The sequence below is a fragment of the Macaca fascicularis genome, chromosome 10 (genome assembly GCF_037993035.2).
Source record: "Macaca fascicularis isolate 582-1 chromosome 10, T2T-MFA8v1.1".
Lineage (NCBI taxonomy): Eukaryota > Metazoa > Chordata > Mammalia > Primates > Cercopithecidae > Macaca > Macaca fascicularis.
In genome coordinates this window covers 62904240-62924513 of record NC_088384.1, presented here as the reverse complement: position 1 = coordinate 62924513, position 20274 = coordinate 62904240, and the positions used below count along the sequence as shown (strand labels likewise).

At 48.4% G+C, this 20274-nt stretch overlaps 1 protein-coding gene across 25 annotated transcripts in view; it reads left to right on the top strand.

The window, feature by feature from the left end:
* SYNDIG1 (synapse differentiation inducing 1) overlaps nt 1-20274 on the top strand; it is a 214889-nt gene that overhangs the window by 8736 nt on the left and 185879 nt on the right. For 6 of the 25 annotated variants that reach the window (XM_074003219.1, XM_074003220.1, XM_074003226.1 and 3 more), the window contains exon 2: nt 9453-10384. The exons of 16 other annotated variants lie outside the window; for them this stretch is intronic. The gene's annotated coding sequence lies outside the window, so the exon portion shown is untranslated. Of the gene's footprint in view, nt 1-8427; nt 8549-9452; nt 10385-20274 lie in introns of all 25 variants that reach the window. 3 more of the 25 variants (XM_065522684.2, XM_065522685.2, XM_074003223.1) reach the window with 1 other exon arrangement.

Below are 20274 nucleotides of genomic sequence, written 5' to 3'. Positions count from 1 at the left end.
AAAGAAGGGACCCAGAGGGCTTCCCCAACGTGCCATCCAGCCTCTGCATTTCCCAGATGCAGAGCCAGGGCACAGGGACCCAAGTTTTTAGGGCTTGTTTGCTTTTGTATTTGTCTCTAAAGTGCATTTTTTTTCCTCACCCACCGTGCTCAGTTTTCTTGGCATTTCTGGAACCCAGAATACTGTTTGGGACAATGACCGACCCCGTGCACTGTAGACAAATAGATGCAGACAGCTCTGGCTTCCAGCAAGCCCCAAGTAGGACACAACATGATGAGGACGTTTCTCTATCTGTGCTTTTCGGTGGTTTCCTGGGAGGAGAGCACCACAGCCAGTCAGGGGCACCATGGGCGAGGGGAAGCCCAGGTCCTAGGCCAGGCCAGGTGTCATGCACCTAGAAAAGTCTAGGAGAACAGAAGCCTCCCATAGAACTCCCAGGCAGGCAGAAGGGAAGCCGCATTCCTGTAATGCCAGAGGCCCAGACATTTAGAGAGAATGTCGCATTGAACTCCGCAGGACAGCAGGTCAACTTTTAGACCTCGTGGGCACTGTGTTCTTGTCTTGCTCTCAGCATAAGGCTTTTCCCGGAAGATGAAAATGTTCTTTCTCCTTAGACACTGCCCAGAAATGCTGATCTTCCTGGAATTTCTATTCAGAGCTTGAAATATTACAGAAATGTATATTTGGTGAGTTGGGCTCTGCCAACTGTTTCAGTCGCTCCTTAAGACTAAGTTGGTGCCTAATTAGAGTAAAAACAAAGATGCAAATTGTTTCTTGGGGACCCAAATCAGAGGGTCTCTGTCTCCACCAGAGCCTGGCCCAGCCCTGGAGAGTGACTTGGGAGCCCCGTCTTGACAGGTTCTTCCCTCTCTTCTGAGACCTTCTCCCCAAGCCCTCAGCCTCCTTGGATTCCACCCACCAGACCTTCTCTGTCAGAATGGAGTGGCCCCAGGGGCAGGACTCACCGCTACCAACTGAGCTTTCCTATGTTCACAGCTGGCTGCCCTGCATATTTTCCTGTTCCTACCCCTTACCCAACATCATCTCTGGGAAGTTCTCTGGGGCAGCAGCCTCAGTGAACCCATTCTCTGTCTGCTCCCTCCAGCCCCTTGGGCTTCCCTTTCCATGCCCCTCCCTCTGATAATGATACTTAGTAACCCAGGAATCCACACCAGAAACTCCCTCAGCCCCTGTGCTCCTTCCTCTTCCTCATCACTAGATCTAAGTATTTCCTGCCTCTCTCTTGCATCTTTTCCACCCTTGGCCCTGTATGCACACTCCTCTCTTGCTACATCTCAGTAGCTTCCTGCAAGCTCTCCCTGCCTGCTGCATTGTGCCTCTTGCCTCCAGGACTGCCAGGAGAGTGAGCTGTCTCAAGTGCAGATCCGCCTCTGGGGCCCTCCTCTCGAAGCCCACTACTGGCACAGAACAGGCTTGGGAAAGATACAAGGCAAGGCTGTCCTATCAGTCCCTGTTCACCCTCCAGCCTCATCCCCATTTCTCTAGGTGCCCAGAACACCGAGTTACTCCTGCCCCTGCCATGCACAAGTACATGTGCACACACAAATGCCTGCACACACACACACTCCATGGTCCCACATGTGCACATGCACACACACACACATTACATAGTCCCACACCTCCCCCACCTGCAGTTGGCTGCCTCTTGCCTCTTGCTAATCTCCTCTGAGGTTCAAAGGCTTAGCTTGATCATCACCTCTTCCCAGCATCCTTCCTGCAAGTTCGGCATCCCCGCTTCTAGGTGCCCTTGGCACCTGGGCCCACACCAACACTGGTGTGGCGTTAGCAGAACAATCAAAGATGAAATATCTACAAAAAACTGTCAAGAAATGTGTAAGACCTATATAATGCTATTTCAATCAGAATGCCAATATTATATTGCCTTTTGAGCTTGACAGAATTATTCAAAAGTTCATGAAAGAATAATCAGGCTACAGTACTACATTTTTTTCAGTGAAGAAATGTCCTACCAGATAATAAAACGAAGTGTTCAAATTACATTAATTGACCTCAAATCCATTAGTATGGCTACTGTCAAAAAATCACAGAAAATAACAAGGGTTGGTGAGGATGTTTAGAAATTGGAACCCATGTGCACTACTTGGGGAACTGTGAGAGGATGTAGTTGCTAGGGAAAATAGTGTGGAGGTTCCTCAAAAACACTAAACATAGATTTGCCATATGATCCAGCAGTCCCACTTCTGGGTATATATCCAAAATAATTGAAAGCAGAGTCTTGAAGAGATATGCACATGCCCATTTTGATAGTAACATTATTCACCACAGCTCAAATGTGGAAGCAAGCCAAGTGTCTATCAGCAAATGAGTAGATAAGCAAAATGTGCTAAACACATACAGTGAAATATTGTTCAGCTTTAAAAAGAAAAGAAATTCTGTCATAGGCTACAACATGATGAACCTTGAGGATACTAAGCTTCGTGAAATAAGCCAGAGACAAAAAGGCTCATACGATATGATTTCACTTATATGACATACTGAGAGTTCTCAAACTCAGAGGCAGAAAGTACAATGGTGGTTGTCAGGGTCTGGGGAAGGGGAGATGGGAGTTATTATTTAAAGGGTATAGAGTTGCATACGTGCAAAATGAAAAAGTTCTGGAGAATCCTTGCATAGCAATATGAATATACTTAGCACTACTGAACTCTATACTATGAAATGGTTAAGATTATGTAAATTTTATGGTGTGTGTGTGTGTTTTGCCACAATAAAAAAAAAAAACACATTAATTGGAAATGTAAGATTCTAGTTACTGGCATGTAGTTAACAGGCTATTCTGATTTTCTACTGTTGCATAACAGACTGCCCCCAAAACTTAGAGTTCATGGATCTGTGTGTCAGGAATTTGAAAGGGCACAGTGGGGACGGCTTATCTCTGCTCCGTGGCTCCTGGGGCCTCAGCTGAGAAGACTCACATGGCTGGGACTGGAGTCTTTGCCCGGGCTGGGCTCACTCAGAGCCTGGACCAGGAGCACCTACACGTGACCTCTCCCTGGGTTTCCTCCCAGCATGGTGTCAGGATGGCCAGACTTCACATGCCGAGGCTTCTGCTCCAAAAGTGAGTGTGAACACGGTCAAGGCTGCACGCTCTCCTGCCCCATCTCCACAGCCACTCTGAGTCAGTGCCGCAGGATTCTATTGATTATAGGCAAGTTTCTAAGCCAGCCCAGAATCAAGGAGGCAAATTAGACTCCACTTTTGAAGGGAGGTGTATGAAAGAATTTATGAACCATACATTCAATCTGCCATGCAGACAAGTAGGTCAGACAGAGAACTCTGACACAGATGCCAGCCCCAAGAGCCTAGTGAATGTGTGGGAGCCGGCGGGGAGAGCTGAATTAGTCAATGTGGAGCACTTTGGAAGTAGGTAGGTGGGCTATAAAGTCAATTTATACCTCCCCATTTCATAAAAAGTTCTGAATGTATTTTAAACGCATTGATAAATAAGTATTTTAAAAGCATGAATAAATTCAGCCTGAACATCTTACCAGTAATCCCAAGAGAAAAATAATTGATAAAGATTAAATATATGTACACATTCTGTACAACAGGCACTGTAAACAAAATTGAAAAGCATATAATAATCTGGAAACAAACATTTGCAACAAATTAAATGCTTAATAATCTTCCCACAGCAAAGAAGAAAACACAACCTTATTAAAAACTGAGTTCGTGCAATGGAGAAAAAGGTGGGAAGAAGTGGAAATAACTAAGAAACAAATATATGGAAAAACATACGTGCATCTTTTCTTGTTTTTTGGTTTTTGTCGTTGTTGTTTTTTCTGAGATGGAGCCTCACTCTGTCACCCAGGCTGGAGTGCAGTGTCGTGATCTCTGCTCACTGCAACCTCTGCCTCCCAGGTTCAAGTGATTCTCCTGCCTCAGCCTCCTGGGTAGCTGAGATTACAGGTGCATGCCACCACACCTGGCTAATTTTTTCATTTTCAGCAGAGATGGGGTTTCACCATGGTTGGCCAGGCTAGTCTCGAACGCCTGACCTTGTGATGCACCTGCCTTAGCCTCCCAAACTGCTGGGATTACAGGCGTGAGTCACCATGCCTGGCTGTGCATCTTTACTTGTAATGATGAAAACGCACATTGAAGTTAGGGAAGATACATCTTTCCAAAATGACTGCCCAGCCTCAGAGATTCCAGTTGCTCAGTAAAGGCACCTGAGGCAGCTCTTGGGATCTCTGGGGAGGTTGAATCTCTTGTCTTGAAAGTTTCACTGAAAGGTTCACTGAGGTCCTTCCCTTATATCCTTGGCCCCATAACAGAACCATTAAAACATTTCTAAGATACACGCAGAGTATGTGCATCTTGACTTCAAGTAATGAACTGTCAGAAAAAAACTAAATGTCTGTCAAAAGGGGATGGTTAAATATGATGCAGCTATCATGATGTTCTTAAAATAATGATTCCATTATTTTAAATCCCTGGCCCATTGGCCAGGGCTGTGCTGAGTATGTATTTATATGGATCAATGTCCGTGGTAAACTACTAAGGATGGAAAGCTAGAGGTGGTAAACTACTAAGGATGGAAAGCTAGAGGAAAATATGTTAAACATTTGTGTGAATATGTTATTCTCTGGGAGTGAAGTTTAAATATTTATTCAGATAATTCTTGAAAGCTGTTCTCCACATTGTTAATGGTATGTAGTCATGAGGAGTAGAGTGGAAATAGGAACTTCCATGGTTTTAATTTTCTATGCATTGGTATGATTTCAATTCATAAACATAAACATGTTGTTTTTGCCATTTAAAAAAAAAAAACCTATTTAAACACCTATCTATCCTTCGGAAATAATCAGAGGTCTGGATGTAGTGGTTTGGCTACACGTTCACATTCATACCTGATTGGGGAAGGTGGAAAGCCTGGAGCCTCCTAGAAGTTGAGTGAAGGGTGTCTGTGTCAAGCATGCAATGCACGCTGTGGCTGCAGTGTGATGCAGCGGGAATCCAAGCCGTGGGCACTTACACGCATGCAGAGAAAGGTGTGCATGTGTGGGAAGGGACTGCAGGAGACGCCAGTACCACCATGAGTAGCTCCAGGCATGGAGTTACATGTGGATTTCATTTGCTATGTTATGTACTTTCCTGATTTTCAACTTGATCCTTGATTACTGTTTTGATTTGGAAAAAAACCCAAAAGTTTAGAAATTATTTTGTTGCCTCTCTCATTTGACTGAAAATCTGTTTCTTAATCATATTTTATGTTCCCACGTCCTATGCCCAGAGCCTAGCACACATTATGTGCTCAGCCAATGTTTACTCTTCCTGGGCTTCTCCTGGGCACCTCCCTGCCTCTTGAAAGAACGTGCTCTGCATTCCCCCCCAGGACTCCCAGTCTGAGGAGGCCCCTCTCCTCTGAGCATGTGTGTGCATGCTCCTGCCTGTGGCTGGCAGCCTTGGCTCTAAGCCCCACGACAGTGGATACGTTTTCAAGAGTAGTTCATTCACCATGTATTGAGGACTTGCCATTTGCTTGACCTTGTGGCAGACCCCAGAGACAGAGATGAAAGGCTGTGGTCCCTCATGGAAGAAGGGCGTTCAGAGGCCCTGCCTAGTGTGCGAAGCCTCACTTTGCTTGACACGGTGCAAAATGGCGATCCAGGCGCAAAATGGCGATACAGGCAGGCACGGGGGCTGCAGGAGCAGGGGTGCTTCGGCAAGATGCAGCCAAGACTCAGAATGCGAAAGTGACTAGCCTGGAAGAGTAGAAAGAAGGGGTCTTCTCAGCAGAGGGTGCAAGATAGGGCAGAGGTCACAGAGGCCTCTGTGCACCTAGAAGGTGGAAGTTGGATGTGGCTTCAGAATTCAGTCTGCACCAGTGGTGTTTGCTGAGATCCAGGTGCCCACACGAGGAACAACAGATGACGTCAGACGAATTCAAGTACAGTCCTGGCTACCTGTTGCTGCCCAGGTTGCCCCAGAATGTATAGCATGAAAACTGCTGAGGGTTGGGAATATTGGAGGGGTGGGCTGGGCGCATCCAGCCTCATTCTCTCAGGCAGGTGCTGTCAGAATGTATCTGCAGCCAGAAAAGTGGGGGCCTGGGGCTACTGGGGGGTCAGCCGGGTAACTGTAACTTCTGGTGTGCTGCACGTGGTCTCCCCACATGAACGACATTGGCCTTTCTCACAGCATGGCAGCCTTGAGGTATTAAACTTCGTAAGAGGAAGGCCAAGGCTCCGATTTGAGTGTTCTAGTAAAAGACAGGTTGCATGATCTTTTCTGACCTAGCCTCAGAGGTCACACTCCTTCTATTCAGGGTGAGTCTCAAATCCACCTGGGTTCAAGGGGAGGGAGCAGAGACCCCACGTTTCACTGAGAGGAGTATCAGGGCCACATCCAGGAATAGATGTGGGATGGGAAGTAGTGTTGTGTCCACCTTTAGAAAAGATGATCTGACACAGATACTGAAAAACAAAATACTCCAATTACTTGCTCTACACACAGTAGGTCTTTAGATCACAAAATAATGAAAAGTAGAGCCTTTTCTTACTAGAAATTCATCTAGATCTATTTGTTTAATACATGGATTTTCTGGAGTGCTATGGTTTGAGTATGAATTATTTATTCCCACCAAAACTCATGTTGAAATGTGATCCCCAGTGTGGCAGTGTTTGGAGGTGGGGCCTAGTGGGAGGTGTTTGGGTCATGGGGGCAGATTCCTCATGAATGGCTTGGTGCTATTCTTGAAGTGGTGAGTTCTTTCTTCCTTGAGGCTGGATTAGCGCTCCAGCCAGAGCAGGTTGTTATAAAGAGGGTTCCTCCTTCTGTTTGGTCTCTTTCCCTGCGTTTACGCTTCCCTTTTGACCATCTCCGCCATGTTATGATGCAGCACAAAAGCCCTTACCAGAAGCCAGGGCCATGGCCTTGAACTGAGCTAAATAAACCTCTTGCCTTTATAAATTACTCAGTCTCAGATATTCTGTTACAGCAACACAAAACAGACTAAGACACATAGTCTTAATTATTTTCCATTGTCTGTATAAATTCTTAGTGTGTCAACTTGTTCTTTAAAAGTATATTCTAGAGTGTGGTGCTATACTTGAGTCCATAATGCAGAATCTGGGACATAGATTTATAGCACCCATCTTGTCCATTAGATGGATGCGTTCGTCATTACATAAGGGAATTACAGGTCTTTGGAATTTTGTTCAATTCCGTCTCTCTCCAACGTTTTCACTAAAAAGACAGAGAGGAAAAGTGGGAAAAATTTTGAAGTTTCAGGTCCTTGTAGATCAGTGACTTCTCCAGACTTATGCAGAAATCAGTGGCAAAGCTAATTTCGATATAATTTGGATACCGTTTTTTTTTATTGCCTTCTTGTTTTCTTTATTTCGTACGGTAATATCTCCTTTAAAGAAAGAGCCCTTTTAGCAAGTGTGTGTATACAACATAGAAATGGTACCACAACAAATGACAGAAGACTGAACATGGCTGAGTGTTATTTAGGAGCTGAACAATGGAGTTTTCCATACCTGGAAGAGTCTGGAAGCAGGAGCTACTGACTCAGCAGCTCAGTGCGGTTGGAGCTGGATCTGTATAGTCCTTGTGGTCTTTCCTGGCTCCCAGATGGCTGCTACTGCCCCCGATATCACATATGAGGTCAAGACAAGAAGTGAAAAAGGTGGACAGAGACCCCCCAGGAGACATCTTTGGCCCAAGCTGTGTCTCATGGCCACCCAATAAAGTATGGGGTACACGTGAGGATTTCATGAGAACTTAACTCTTCCAACCTCCAGGTGAAGGTGGGCAGGGTGAAGCATTGACATTCAGCAGTGGGTCCTCCACTCAGCCAGGGAGTGTCACCCCAGCTGTCAGTGACAGGCGTGCCAAGGCCACATCACAGGGTAGGTGTGGGAAGGGAAGACTGGGTGTATTTGTGAAGTCAAAAGAACAGTCAGTGGTTTGCTGGTGGGTGTGAAGTTGGGTGTGGTGTGTGGGCAGGACGGCACAAGAGAGGGCAGGGTGGGTGCTGGAGAGGCGGCAACCCCCATGCCTGGGCTGGGTAGCCAGGTGGAGGCCCTGGGCTGACGCCATTGCTGCTGATCCATAGACTTTGAGCAGCACGGGTCCAGAGTGATTCTCAAGTTTCGCTGCATGTTAGATTCACCTGGGGTTATTTAACAATTGGTTTATATACAAATAATGTAAAGACCAAAAATTGAGTTTAGTCCATAATATTAAAGAAGCAGCTGAATCAGTTTTGCTTACTGAAATATCTGTTCAAGCACCATTCCTCAAACTCTAATGCACGCACACAACACCTGGGGATTTGCAGGCATGCGAGCTCTGGTCCAGTGGGTCACTGGAACCTGAGAGTCTGCATTTCTTTTTTTCTTTCATGTATTTATTTATTTATTTAATTTTTTTTTTGAGATGGAGTCTCTCTCTGACACCAGACTGGAGTGCAGTGGCATGATCTCAGTTCCCTGAAACCTCCACCTCCGGGGTTCAAGCAATTCTCCTGCCTCAGCCTCCTGAGTGTCTGGGACTACAGGTGCGTGCCAACACGCCCAGCTATTTTTTGTTTTTTTAGTAGAGACCAGGTTTCACCATGTTGGCCAGGATGGTCTCGATCTCCTGACCTTGTGATCCACCTGCCTTGGCCTCCCAAAGTTCTGGGATTACAGGCATAAGCCACCGTGCCAGGCCGAGAGTCTGCATTTCTAACAAGTGCCGGTGATGACAGTGCTGCTCTCCTGCAGGACACGCTTTGAGCAGCCAGGGAATCACGGGCCAAAGTTAGCGGGGAGGGTCGGTGGGTGTAGGGTGGGGGTTTGAGAGTAGTTGTCCCTGGCTGGGCCACGGGAGGGAAGAAATGGCTTCAGGTGGAGAAGCTAGCAACACAGAGCTTGCAGACTTTCACTTATGGTTTAATTTGCCTTAAGTAAACTTATGTAACCTGGATTTTGGGTCAAGAAATATAATGCTTAAAATTTGTCTTATGTAACAATATAATAAAAAACAAATTTTTACCATCCTTTTATTTAAACATTTGGAGGTAGAAAATCAGTGCTGTAGTTGGCAACTGCTGTGCTTCTAGGTTTACTGAGGTGAGTGTTGCAAGAGACACAGCAAGAGCCCAGGCTCACAGGGGATGATGGTCCAGATGCCAGCTCTGTCCCTTATAGCCCCATGGCCATGCTGAGTTATCTGCTCTCGTTCCCCCATCTCTAAGTGAGAGTTGAGTGCTATTATCTCAAGAATGTGAGTAATGCCTTGCAAAGGGTCCAGCACACTTTTTTCATACGGTGGGACTAAATAAATGAATCCATGTCCACATGGAAATGCACACAGGTGTGTTTGTGTACATGTGTATGTGTGTGTATAAGTATGCATCGACGCATGCTAATCTTCCTTCCTTCTGGAATATTTGGCCCCATGTGATGTGTTTGTAACAGGGGCTGCAACACTTCCTCTCATCCTGCTGCACACAGCCCTTGGCACAGTGACATTGCCACAGCTCCCGTCAAGAAGAAGAGGTCCTGGGATCTGGATCTGGACTGAACCCATAACTGTCTTGGAGCACTAGAAGGAAGCAAAAGTGGCGATGGACCCTTTCTGAGGTAGTGCAGCCAGCAGCTGTCACTCACCGCCAGACGCGTCGATGAGGCTGTAGTGTGCCGATCTACTCCAGCTGACTGCGGCTTCATCAGTGACCCCAGGAGAGACCAGCCAAGAATCAAGCATCCCAGCGCAGCTTCGCCTGCCAACCCAGAAAATAAGATGACTGCATTTTAAGCCACCAACTCTTAGGGTGGTTGGTTGCACAGCAAGTAATAACACATAGCTAGAAAAAAATGAGCTAGAAATATCTCTGCATAATACTCTATATTTACACTCAACTCAACAATATAGCCCTTGAGTAAATGTTGGAAGGGAATTCAGCTGGTCATTTATTGCTCCTGCAGAGAGGAAATGTGAGAAATAATTTAGCCGGGATCCTGGCCTTGGTAAAAGGCAAGACACCATTCGAGGCACTGCATTCACAATGAACCAGACATGAGAGGCAAACAGACATTTCCCAATTGTGCACGCATACAAAGTGCTTCACACAGTGCCTTGTGGGGTGCCCCTGCTTCTCTTCAGTGCTCCACGTCTGCTCGTAACTCGCTTAGCTCTCACTACCTGGTGGTGTGCTAGAACAGTGGGAGACCAGCTGGACAAGCCCCAGAGTGAGGAGCAGAGGGAACAGTTCATCCACTTCAAGCCCTTCTGCAGGCTCCAGGCACAAACTGATGAAGGACAGAATTCTTTTGTCCTGCCGGAGCCAGTGGGTGTGAACACCGGAGGAGCCGTCCCCAGGCATCACATTGGCTCCTGCCCAAGAAAGGTGAGTCCCCGTTTGTTCAGCCTTTGCCAAGAACTCTATACCGCAGGGAGGCCCACGGTGTCTCATCGATGAGCTAAGTGGGACCAAGGTGTGAGTGTTTCACAGAACAGAAGTTAAATATGGAAGACTCTTCCTGCCTGGACTCTCAGCTGAAATACCTCTCTGGTATCTGCTGATGTCTTTAATGCCAGGCCTGGTGCCAGAGCATCCCTGGGTGCTCGGAGGAAAGGGACACGCCTCGCTCCACAGCTCTGGAATGGGGCATCAGTCCTGGGGTCAGGATTTTCCTCCTGTTCTATGTGAAAAGCCTCTTCCCCTGTTAGTCATCATTTCCCCGCTGTGACTGAGCCCTGTCCCTTGGTCTTGGCAAGTCTAAGCCCCTGTGGAGGCTGAGATTCCCGCAGGTGTCCTGACCCAGAACTGAACATCCAGCTTCTTTTAGAAGGCAGTGTTCTAGAAATGTGGAGGCCACGTTCCCGTCTGTATGCATGCACGCACACAGACTCATGGGGGCATACAGACACATGCACACACCATACTCAGACACACAGACACATACATGCACACATACAGTCACATGGACACAGACACTTGTATGCACACTGCCACATAGATACACACGCACACACAGACACAGACATGCATGCACACACATGCTCACAGGGACAAGCACAGTCACATGCAGGCACACACAGACACATGGACACACAGATATAGATGCATGTGCACACACACAGGCGCATGCATGCATACACAGACATGTGGACACAAGATACAGGTACATGCACACACAGACACATGGACACACATGCACACACAGACGCATGCACACAGACACATGCACACACAGAGACGCATGCACACAGACACACGCAAGTACACATGGATGGATGCACAGACACATAGACACAGATACATGCACACACACAGACACACATGCACACATATACTCAGAGGGACAGGCACAGATACATACGGGCACACACCATAGTCACATGACCACACAGACACATAGACACATAGACACAAGCACACACACAGATGCATGCACGTAGACACATGCTTGCACACATGGAAGGACGCACAGACACATGGACACATAGACACAGATACATGCACACACACAGACACACATGCACACATATGCTCAGAGGGACAGGCACAGATACATATGGGCACACACCATAGTCACATGACCACACAGACACATAGACACACAGACGCATAGATACATGCACACACAGAGACGCATGCACATAGACACATGCACGTACACATGGAAGGACACACAGACACATGGACACATAGACACATATACATGCACACAGAGACGCATATGTGCACATATGCTCACAGGGACAGGCACAGACACAGGCACACATCATAGTCACATGACCATACACAGACATATATGAATGCACACGCACATGCTTAAATAGACATACATTCACCACACACACATACATGGACACAGAAATGCACACACAGACACACTCATCCCCTGAACAGTAACCGCCCACCTCTGTGACTGTCACTGCAGCATGGAGGGAGGAGGCAGTTGCCACTGGGGAACCAGGGGCCTCAAGTCAAAGGACAGTGTGTGGTTCAAGGACAGACTCGAGCGCCAAGTCAAGAACAAGAAGTTCCAACCACAGGCACTGGAGTGCGTTAAGAAGCCCCGTGGGCTGTTTTGTGTCGTCACTGAGCAGGCCTGGCCGCCAGTGGCTGCAGTGCATTGGCTCCCGGGTTCATCTGGTGAGGGTGAGGCGTGCCATCTGTGTGTGGCCCCCGAGCTGAATCCACCACATCTGCTCTCACAAATAACAGAAGAGAGAGGCAGGGGGTGCGCAGCCAGGGACAGGGATCAGAGAGGCACCCTCCAGGATACCTTTGGGGCCCTGCACCCTTTCCTGTTCCATCCGCACACTCTGGGCAGTGACAGGGGCAGGGCAGAAGGCCCAGGGTTGTGCCTCTGTGGGGTCTGATGTGTTGTGGAGGGATCAGTGTGTGTCCATGCCTGAAAGAGGAACACACGGATCACAGTTTCCAGACTACTTTATGTAAAGCTTGTCTTTGCGGCTTCTTGATTCTTATTTATAGAGAGCTATTTCACCTAAAATAGCAGTTACGCCTTGCCTATGAGCCCACGAGGATGGGATTTGCTTCTGGAAGTTTGGAAGTGAAGAGAGGCCTAGAGGAGGGGAAACCAAGTCACAGTCCTCATGGGAAAGGTGGTTTGGGGCTGCCGCAGGCAGTGGAAGGAGCTGGGCATAAAGGAGGCTATGCCTGGGGCTCTGCTGCCAGTGTGCCCGGACTTGGATCCTGGCTTGCCCCTAGCCCTTGGGAGATCATTTAACCTCTCTGTGCCTCAGTTTCCTTATGAATGAAGAGAGCACACCAGTTACACCTCCATGGTGTCGTCAGGGCAATTCCCTGGATGAGAGATGTGCAGTACTCAGCAGAATTGGCACGAAGCAGGGGTGGGCATGACAGCTGTGGCTAGGACTCCTTATGTGGGGCCTCAGCCAAGGCTAGCACCAGGGAATGAGCTGATTGGAGCCCATCGTATGGTGGGTGAAGCTCTGCTAGGAACCTGGAAGTGCCAGGCTCCAGGGCGGCACAGAGGAGGGCAGGCAGATGCCAATCAGCAATCCAAGCCGCACAGTCTGGAAATTTGCACCAGTCTGAGTGGAGGTGGAGCCAGGGAGGAAGTAAATCCCAGAGGAGAAGGCCTGGGCCAACATTTTAGAGCCCAGCAGCAGTACTGAGCCCACGTATGGAGGTGCCATGCAGTCATGGCCCCTGGAGCTCCTCGTGCATCTGGTTGCTGTGGCAGGTAAGGGTTGGCCATTGAGGTCCAGGGCCAGGAAAGGACAAGCGCCATGGTGTGCAACAACCCCTATGGGACTGATAGTAAAACATACAGAAAATAATGTTTCAATAGCAAGCACTGCTGCCTCGGTCCGTAAGATGCTAACCAGTTGGCTCCAGTGAGTGTGAGGTCAGCCGCAATCCATTTTGGGAATTCTTTGAAGGCACAAATGGTGACTCGTGGGATACTTAATAAAGCAAAATTAAACAGAGGTCTGTACAGGCTGGGAGAGCAGCCAGGAGAGGACAGGATGCTGGAGTCTTTTTGCAGGGCCAGTCATGTCCGAACAACACCAGTTCACTTGCCGTAGGTTGACAGGTGCAGCAGATGAAAGAGTGGCGAACCTCAGATGCTATTGCCTTGATGTTATTAGCTCCTGATTCTGACAGCGCAGGGCCTGGCCCAGGGCACAGCCGCACACGGGGTTAGCAGCATGCCCTGTTGCAGGAGGGAGTTGCCTTGTCACCATCCCCATAGCAGACCCAGGACAAGGTCTGTCACGTTCCTGATGCCAGGGGATGTGACATGTACATCCCTCAGTGGCTTCCAGGTGCAGACCCAACACTGACACTGACCTTACAGTCAAATGGCAAAGTAGAAAATCCAACCATAACATCAGCAAAGGACACTAGCTTGACAGAACTTTGGAGTATCTGGAAGAAATTAAAAGTATGGTTATGCTCGAAGAGATTTCATTGAGTCACAAGTCTCTGGGCTCCTGGGCACATCAAGATTTGTGTCGTGCACTTTCTGGGAAGAAAATATAATGGAAAATGGAGACCTTCCATCAGGAAGTTGATAGTTTCCTTCAATGCAAGTACTCTTTGGAAACAAAAGCAAAACAAAACAAAAACGATAAAAAATACAAGAACAAGAAATGCTGAAGACAGGTGGAAGGAATGAAAATAGGCCTGAAGCAGGCACGTGCTCTAGGCAGAGCAAGGCACACACCTGCTGAGAGGACCCCACCAATAGGTGACCCAGCCCGGAGGCTCCCAGCCAGCTCCGTGTGAGCAAATCTTCCCATCCCGTTGTGTCCGTGTCCACAGCGAAACTCCAGGCACCGCAGGGATGCTGGGGAGAACCTTCTCCATCCACACCCCCTTGTAATGTGCCCACCCCTTTTCACTGTTCTAGTGGGCTTTTGGGTTCTTGTCAGGGTTGGGGCTCCGCCAAGTAGCCACAGTGAGCACAGAAAGCAGCCCTTGAGCCTGGCCTTCAAAGAGAGTTGCTAAGGGGTGACTAGGAGATGAGGAGGGTAGGCTCAGCCCCGCCGCTTCTGCTGTCTGGTTGGAGATCAGCTGCTGGCCACCGCAGGGGACATGTGCATTGTCATCTATCTTGGGAAAGACTTTGGTAAACCTCCAAGTTTCAAAGGAAAAACAAAACCTCACAGTGGCTCCCCTGCAGGATAAAGGACAGCACCGCCTTCTGTTTTCTTCAGAGGCTGGCTTGAGCCATGTTTGCATAATCCCCCGCCTAGCCCTGAGCTGGAGAGAGAGTGTAAGAGCAGCTTCAGGTCGGATCCTTACATCCTTAGTGCAGTTCCCCCCAACCATCCCCTCCACCTCTCCTTCCCCATTACATTGCTGGAGTATGAGAGGCCTCCATGGCCAAAGGGCTTCCCAGGGGAGGGGCCCAGCACCCAGCTTACCACCTGCACATCCAGCCCACTTTCTCCCTCCTCCTTCCCCTTTACCTTGCCTCTCCTTGCATCCGGCCAAAGTCCCATTCTGCCTTTCTACCTGAAAGCCAAATCCTCTAAGCAAAAGAATGGACACATTTTGCAAAGTGGCAGGAATTCAAGGTGCTGATGCACACGATGCTGGGCATGGCTTTGTGTGAGATTGAAGCATTGGTGGGGATGATCCTGCTGTGCTAATTTCACTAACGACTGGAGAAGAGAAAATCTACAAAGCTTCAGGCAGGTAAGGGATATTGAAATTCAAGGCCATCAAAATATTGAGATGCCCTCAGAAAATTTAGGGAAGCCTTTGAATATTTCTGCATAAGTCATTCTCTTTCCTGTTTCTGTCAAAGTCAGTTTCGTTGGAAAAATTACACAAGCAAAAAACCTCAACGACACTTGATCATTTTTCACTCCAACAATTAGCACATACTTATAATTATAATTCAAGTCATGTTAGAAGCTAAATGAACTCACTTTCCTAGTCGTGGGTTTCTTTTATTGGCGTGAAGCTGAACTGGCCCTCGTGCGCACACACACAAGGGCACACACGCATGCACGTGCACACACATCCACACACAGGCATGGACACACACATGCATGCACACACGTGTGAGCACACACAGACATGCACTGGCACATACATGCATGGGCACACACACATCCACATGCACACATGGACACACGTATACATGCAGGTACACACACTGTGGTGAAGTTTGCTTCCTGGTTTAAGTAGATTTGTTTTAACTACATCTTCACCAATATTAAATATCCTTGAGGGTTTTGAGTTGTAGGCTCCATGAGGGAGTTTTTGTCTGGTTTTGTCACTGCTCTGTCAACTGGGCCTGAAATCCAGCACCTAGAAGAAGGTGTTCGAATGCTCAGTGGAGTTGGTGAGCTGTGGAGGGTAGTGGAGGAGGAGCAGAGCTGTGTCTCGACACTGTAGTGTGAGGAGCTTTACCCCCACCCTCAGGGGACCTTTGGGCAGCCGCAAGCTCAGAGGGGAGGTGTGGCCGGGTGCTGGGGGCACCACCAGCATTGGAAGAGCACTGAGTCCCCAGGCTGGCCAAGCTCAGTAGGTAGAGAGAGAAGGAAGAAAAGATGAAGGAAGGGTCTTGGATTCATCCCAGTGTGTGAAGGCCTAGAGGAGGAGACCCAGCCCTGGAAGCTGATGATAAAGCTTCGGACACCGGCGTTTTGAGATTCCTGGCCCTGGCAGCTGAGCCGGGTGCATCCCGGCCACACCCCCGCTCGCTGGGTATGGGGTGGGAGGATCTGGGAGAGAACTGGGTTTGAACGCAGCAGAGGCTTCACCAGCAAAGTAGAAGGGCAGGGAAGAGGGCTGGGGGCGGTGTGCACGGCCGAGGACTGGATCACTGAGTGCAGATTGGGCAGCATGGCAGGGCAGCGTGTGTGGGACTCGTGGTGTGGGGGAAGGCAGTGAAGGATGGAGGATTGAGCGCACAGTGTCAGGGAAGCTGCTGGGGGCGTAAGCAGGGAGGGATGCTGAGAAGAGCGGCCTCAGATCCATGGAGCTGGAGGAGCTGGCGGGTCCGAGGGTGACTGTGGGAGCGGACGACTCAGGAGGAGCAGTGGGAGAGATCATAGAAGTGGGGCGTGAGGAGCTCGAGAAGCTAGCACATTGGCTGGGCATTGAAGTCACAGAGAGTGGTGTAGGCAGTGGTGGGTGAAGGGACGGGGCGCCTCGTGTTGACAGCACTCATTCCTGGGGGACTGGTGCCACAAAACGTCTGTGAAATTGAGCCCCGAGGGACGAGGAGGAACAGGATACAGGGAACAGGCCCCCCCGGGAAGGGTGCAGGTGGCTGGGGAGGGTGGGCAGGACTGGAGGCAGCAGGGACCGGGGCCCTGAGGAGCCACCCTACTCACCCTGCCCCTTTGCCCTGCAGAAGGCTGGCTTGACTGCCCAGAGGAACCCCTACTGTGCTGGCTTCGGGGACCTCAGACGTGACAGACACCTCCAGCCTTCCCCATGTCCTGAGAGAGTACCTGGTGGCCCTCTTCCCCTCTGAGAGAGGCCCAGAAATGCCCTCGGTGCCCTGGCAGGGCGCAGGGCCTCAGCCCTCTGAGTTTTTGCATTATTATAGGAGCCTCTGTCAGGAGTGACTCCCGCTGCCTAAGTCCAGGTCCTGGGTTCTCATTCCTTTTATAACCATGCCCTGGTCAGTTAAAAAGGTAGAACCCAATTACAAGAACAGTCACAAATGCATCTGCGGTAGCCATGGTCATTGACAGCTGTATTTATGACGCTTCACACTGTAAATTTAAACTAAGACAAGGATACGACGTGTACAATGGCCATGTTCCTCTACTAGGGTGGGGTTTACCACTTAAACTTTGTGACCCACTTTTATGACATTCTCAGGGACACACAAGGGGCATCACAAGGGAGGGTGGATTTCCTGTCAGCTGTTTCAGAAGACAGGACTACCCTCCAGGCCCTCAGCTCACTTCTCACTTGCCCTCCGGTCTGCCCCTGGCTTGCTGGAGGCCAGCCACTTGGCCACTTTTAGAGAGTCACCTCCCCATTCACTGCACATAACACTTATCCTTTATTGCCACCCCCATCCCAGTGTATCCTCAGGCATCACCACAGTTATGGTCCCAGCCTGCCTCGTCCAGTTCCCCGAGCTGAAAAATTCTGTCATGCAATGGCAGCGAGACTGGGAATGTGGCCTGTGGCCTGGGACCAGGAGGGTGGCTATGATGCTCCACCTTCCACCTTCCCCTGAGACGCCAACTCACAACCCAGCCTCCAACGGCAGTGGGCATAGCTGGAACGAAGACACCAGAGAACATACCCTTATAAAAGTGCCTTGGGGTTTTATTCGGACAGAACAAGGTTCAAGTCCTAGGACTAGAACTTCACTTTCTTCATGCACAAAACGAGAGTAATTGAGTTCTAAAGTTGACGGGACTCACATGCGATCACACTGGTGAGGTGGGCCAACCCCCTGGCCAAATGCTGGGCAGAGAGCTGCCTGGGAAATGGAGGTAGTTATTATTTCTGTTTTCAAAAACTGAGCTTGACACCATGTTTCAGGAGTAGCAAGAGAGGGAACCCATCCTTCACTTTTCCCTGTGAATGTTAACGTGAGGATACACTTGTCCATTCTGCCAGCTGTGGCGCTGATGGGACTGCACTGAAGCAATGGCTGAATTTGAGAAGTGTTGCCATCTAGTGATACTCAGTCTTCCAGTTCATGAACAAGGATATCTCTCCATATATTTAGGTCTTCTGTGATTTCTTCCAGTGAGATGTCTTGTGGCTCTCAGCATAACAAATGTTTCATTTCTTTTGTTAAATTTAATTCCTTAATATTTTGTCCTTTTTGATTCTAAAAGCATGGATTTATATAGTGGAATAAATGGAGATTTTGGCGTTGGTCACACCTGGGTGTAACTCTTACTGACCAGGTTTGTAAGGCAGGGCAAGATACTGTTGTGTTTTGTTTTGTTTTTTTTTCTGGACATCTGTTTCCTCATCTATAAAATGGGCATCATAATTTATTTCTACTTGGCTTAGTGAGATGATCACTTGGGATAATGTATATGAAAATACACAGCACAGGCCAGGCGCGATGGCTCACGCCTATAATCCCAGCACTTTGGGAGGCCGAGGCAGGAGGATCACGAGGTCAGGAGATCGAGACCATACTGGCTAACACGGTGAAACCCCGTCTCTACTAAAAATACAAAAAATTACCCAGGGGTGGAGGTAGGCGCCTGTAGTCCCAGCTACTCGGGAGGCTGAGGCAGGAGAACGGCGTGAACCTGGGAGGCAGAGCTTGCAGTGAGCTGAGATCACGCCACTGCACTCCAGCCTGGGCGACAGAGCGAGACTCCGTCAAAAAAAAGAAAGAAAGAAAGAAAGAGAGAGAAAAAGAGAGGGAAGGAGGGAGGGAGGAAGGCAAGCAGGAAGGAAGAAAGGAAGGAAGGGAGGAAGGAAGGGAGGAAGGGAGGAAGGGAAAGAAAGAAAATACACAGCACAGCAGCACAGTGTGGTAAATACTAGTTTCCTTTCAGATCTATAGTAAAGCTATTATTTTTTTCACATGTAACACCTTATCCCTATCCCAACACCAAAGCACAATATCCCCTGACACAATATCCCCAGAGTTGGGGGAGAAAAAAAGATCCGTTTGCTTTCACTTTTGTACTTTAAATATTTAAGATTTTTCTTACCCTTATTTTTTCTTTAGTGATGTAATTTTTATCTATTTCTAATTCTCAATTTCTACCCCTTCCCCCCCAAAATCCTCCTGGTACCTTTGAGTTTCTAGATCCAGCCTTAGTAGGCTTATTAGAATTTTATATCTTCATAGTAGCACTAATACCGTTTGCTTAATTTACTATTTCATTGCTAGCTCATATTTTCTTAGGAGACAGAATTTTATCAGAATTTTATTCTTCTGTTCTTACGTATTTGAAATGAGATGACTAATGTCCAGGCCCTGTGAATCAAGTAAGTTTCTTCTGCTTCTCTGTTTTTCTTTTCTTTCTTTCTTTTTTTTTTTTTTTGAGACAGGATCTCTCTGTGTTGCCCAGGCTGAGTGCAGTGGTGCGACCTCAGCTCACTGCAACCTTCGCCTCCCAGTTCAAGCAATTCTGGTGCCTCAGCCACCTGAGTAGCTGGGACTACAGGTGTGTGCCACCAAGCCTGGCTAATTTTTGTATTTTTAGTAGAGATGGGGTTTCACCATGTTAGTCAGGCTGGTCTTGAACTCCTGGCCTCAAGTGATGTGCCCACATCAGCCTCCCAAAGGGCTGGGATTACAGGTGTGAGCCACTGTGCCTGGCCTCGGTTTCTCTTAATTTAGTATTTGTTTTCTTTTAAATCACAAATGGGCTTCTTAGATTTCAGGACAGTTGGGGTCTTGGAAGAGATTGGACTAGTCTTCCATGTGCACTGCACTGCCCATGCCATAGAGAGGGAAGGTAAGAACAGATGGAAAAGCAGCATTTCTTCAGGAACCTGGGGTCTCTGCCTAAAGTTAAATGGATACAAGGGCTTCTAGGCAACCCTGAGGCCCATTGCTGTTAAAAAGAAAAAACTCGCAGCTGGTGAAGAATGTCAGCTACAGGGACTGAAGAGCAGAGTTAGCTTATGGTCCCAGAGTGTATTTGAAGATCATGCACTATTCTGATTTCATATGTGATCTATGGATCTATTTCTGCCTGAACAAGATGGAAAACAATGGCTAAGTGCTGACAGTAAACAGCTTTTTCTTTTTTTTGAGACGCAGTCTCGCTCTGTCGCCCAGGCTGGAGTGCAGTGGCCGGATCTCAGCTCACTGCAAGCTTCGC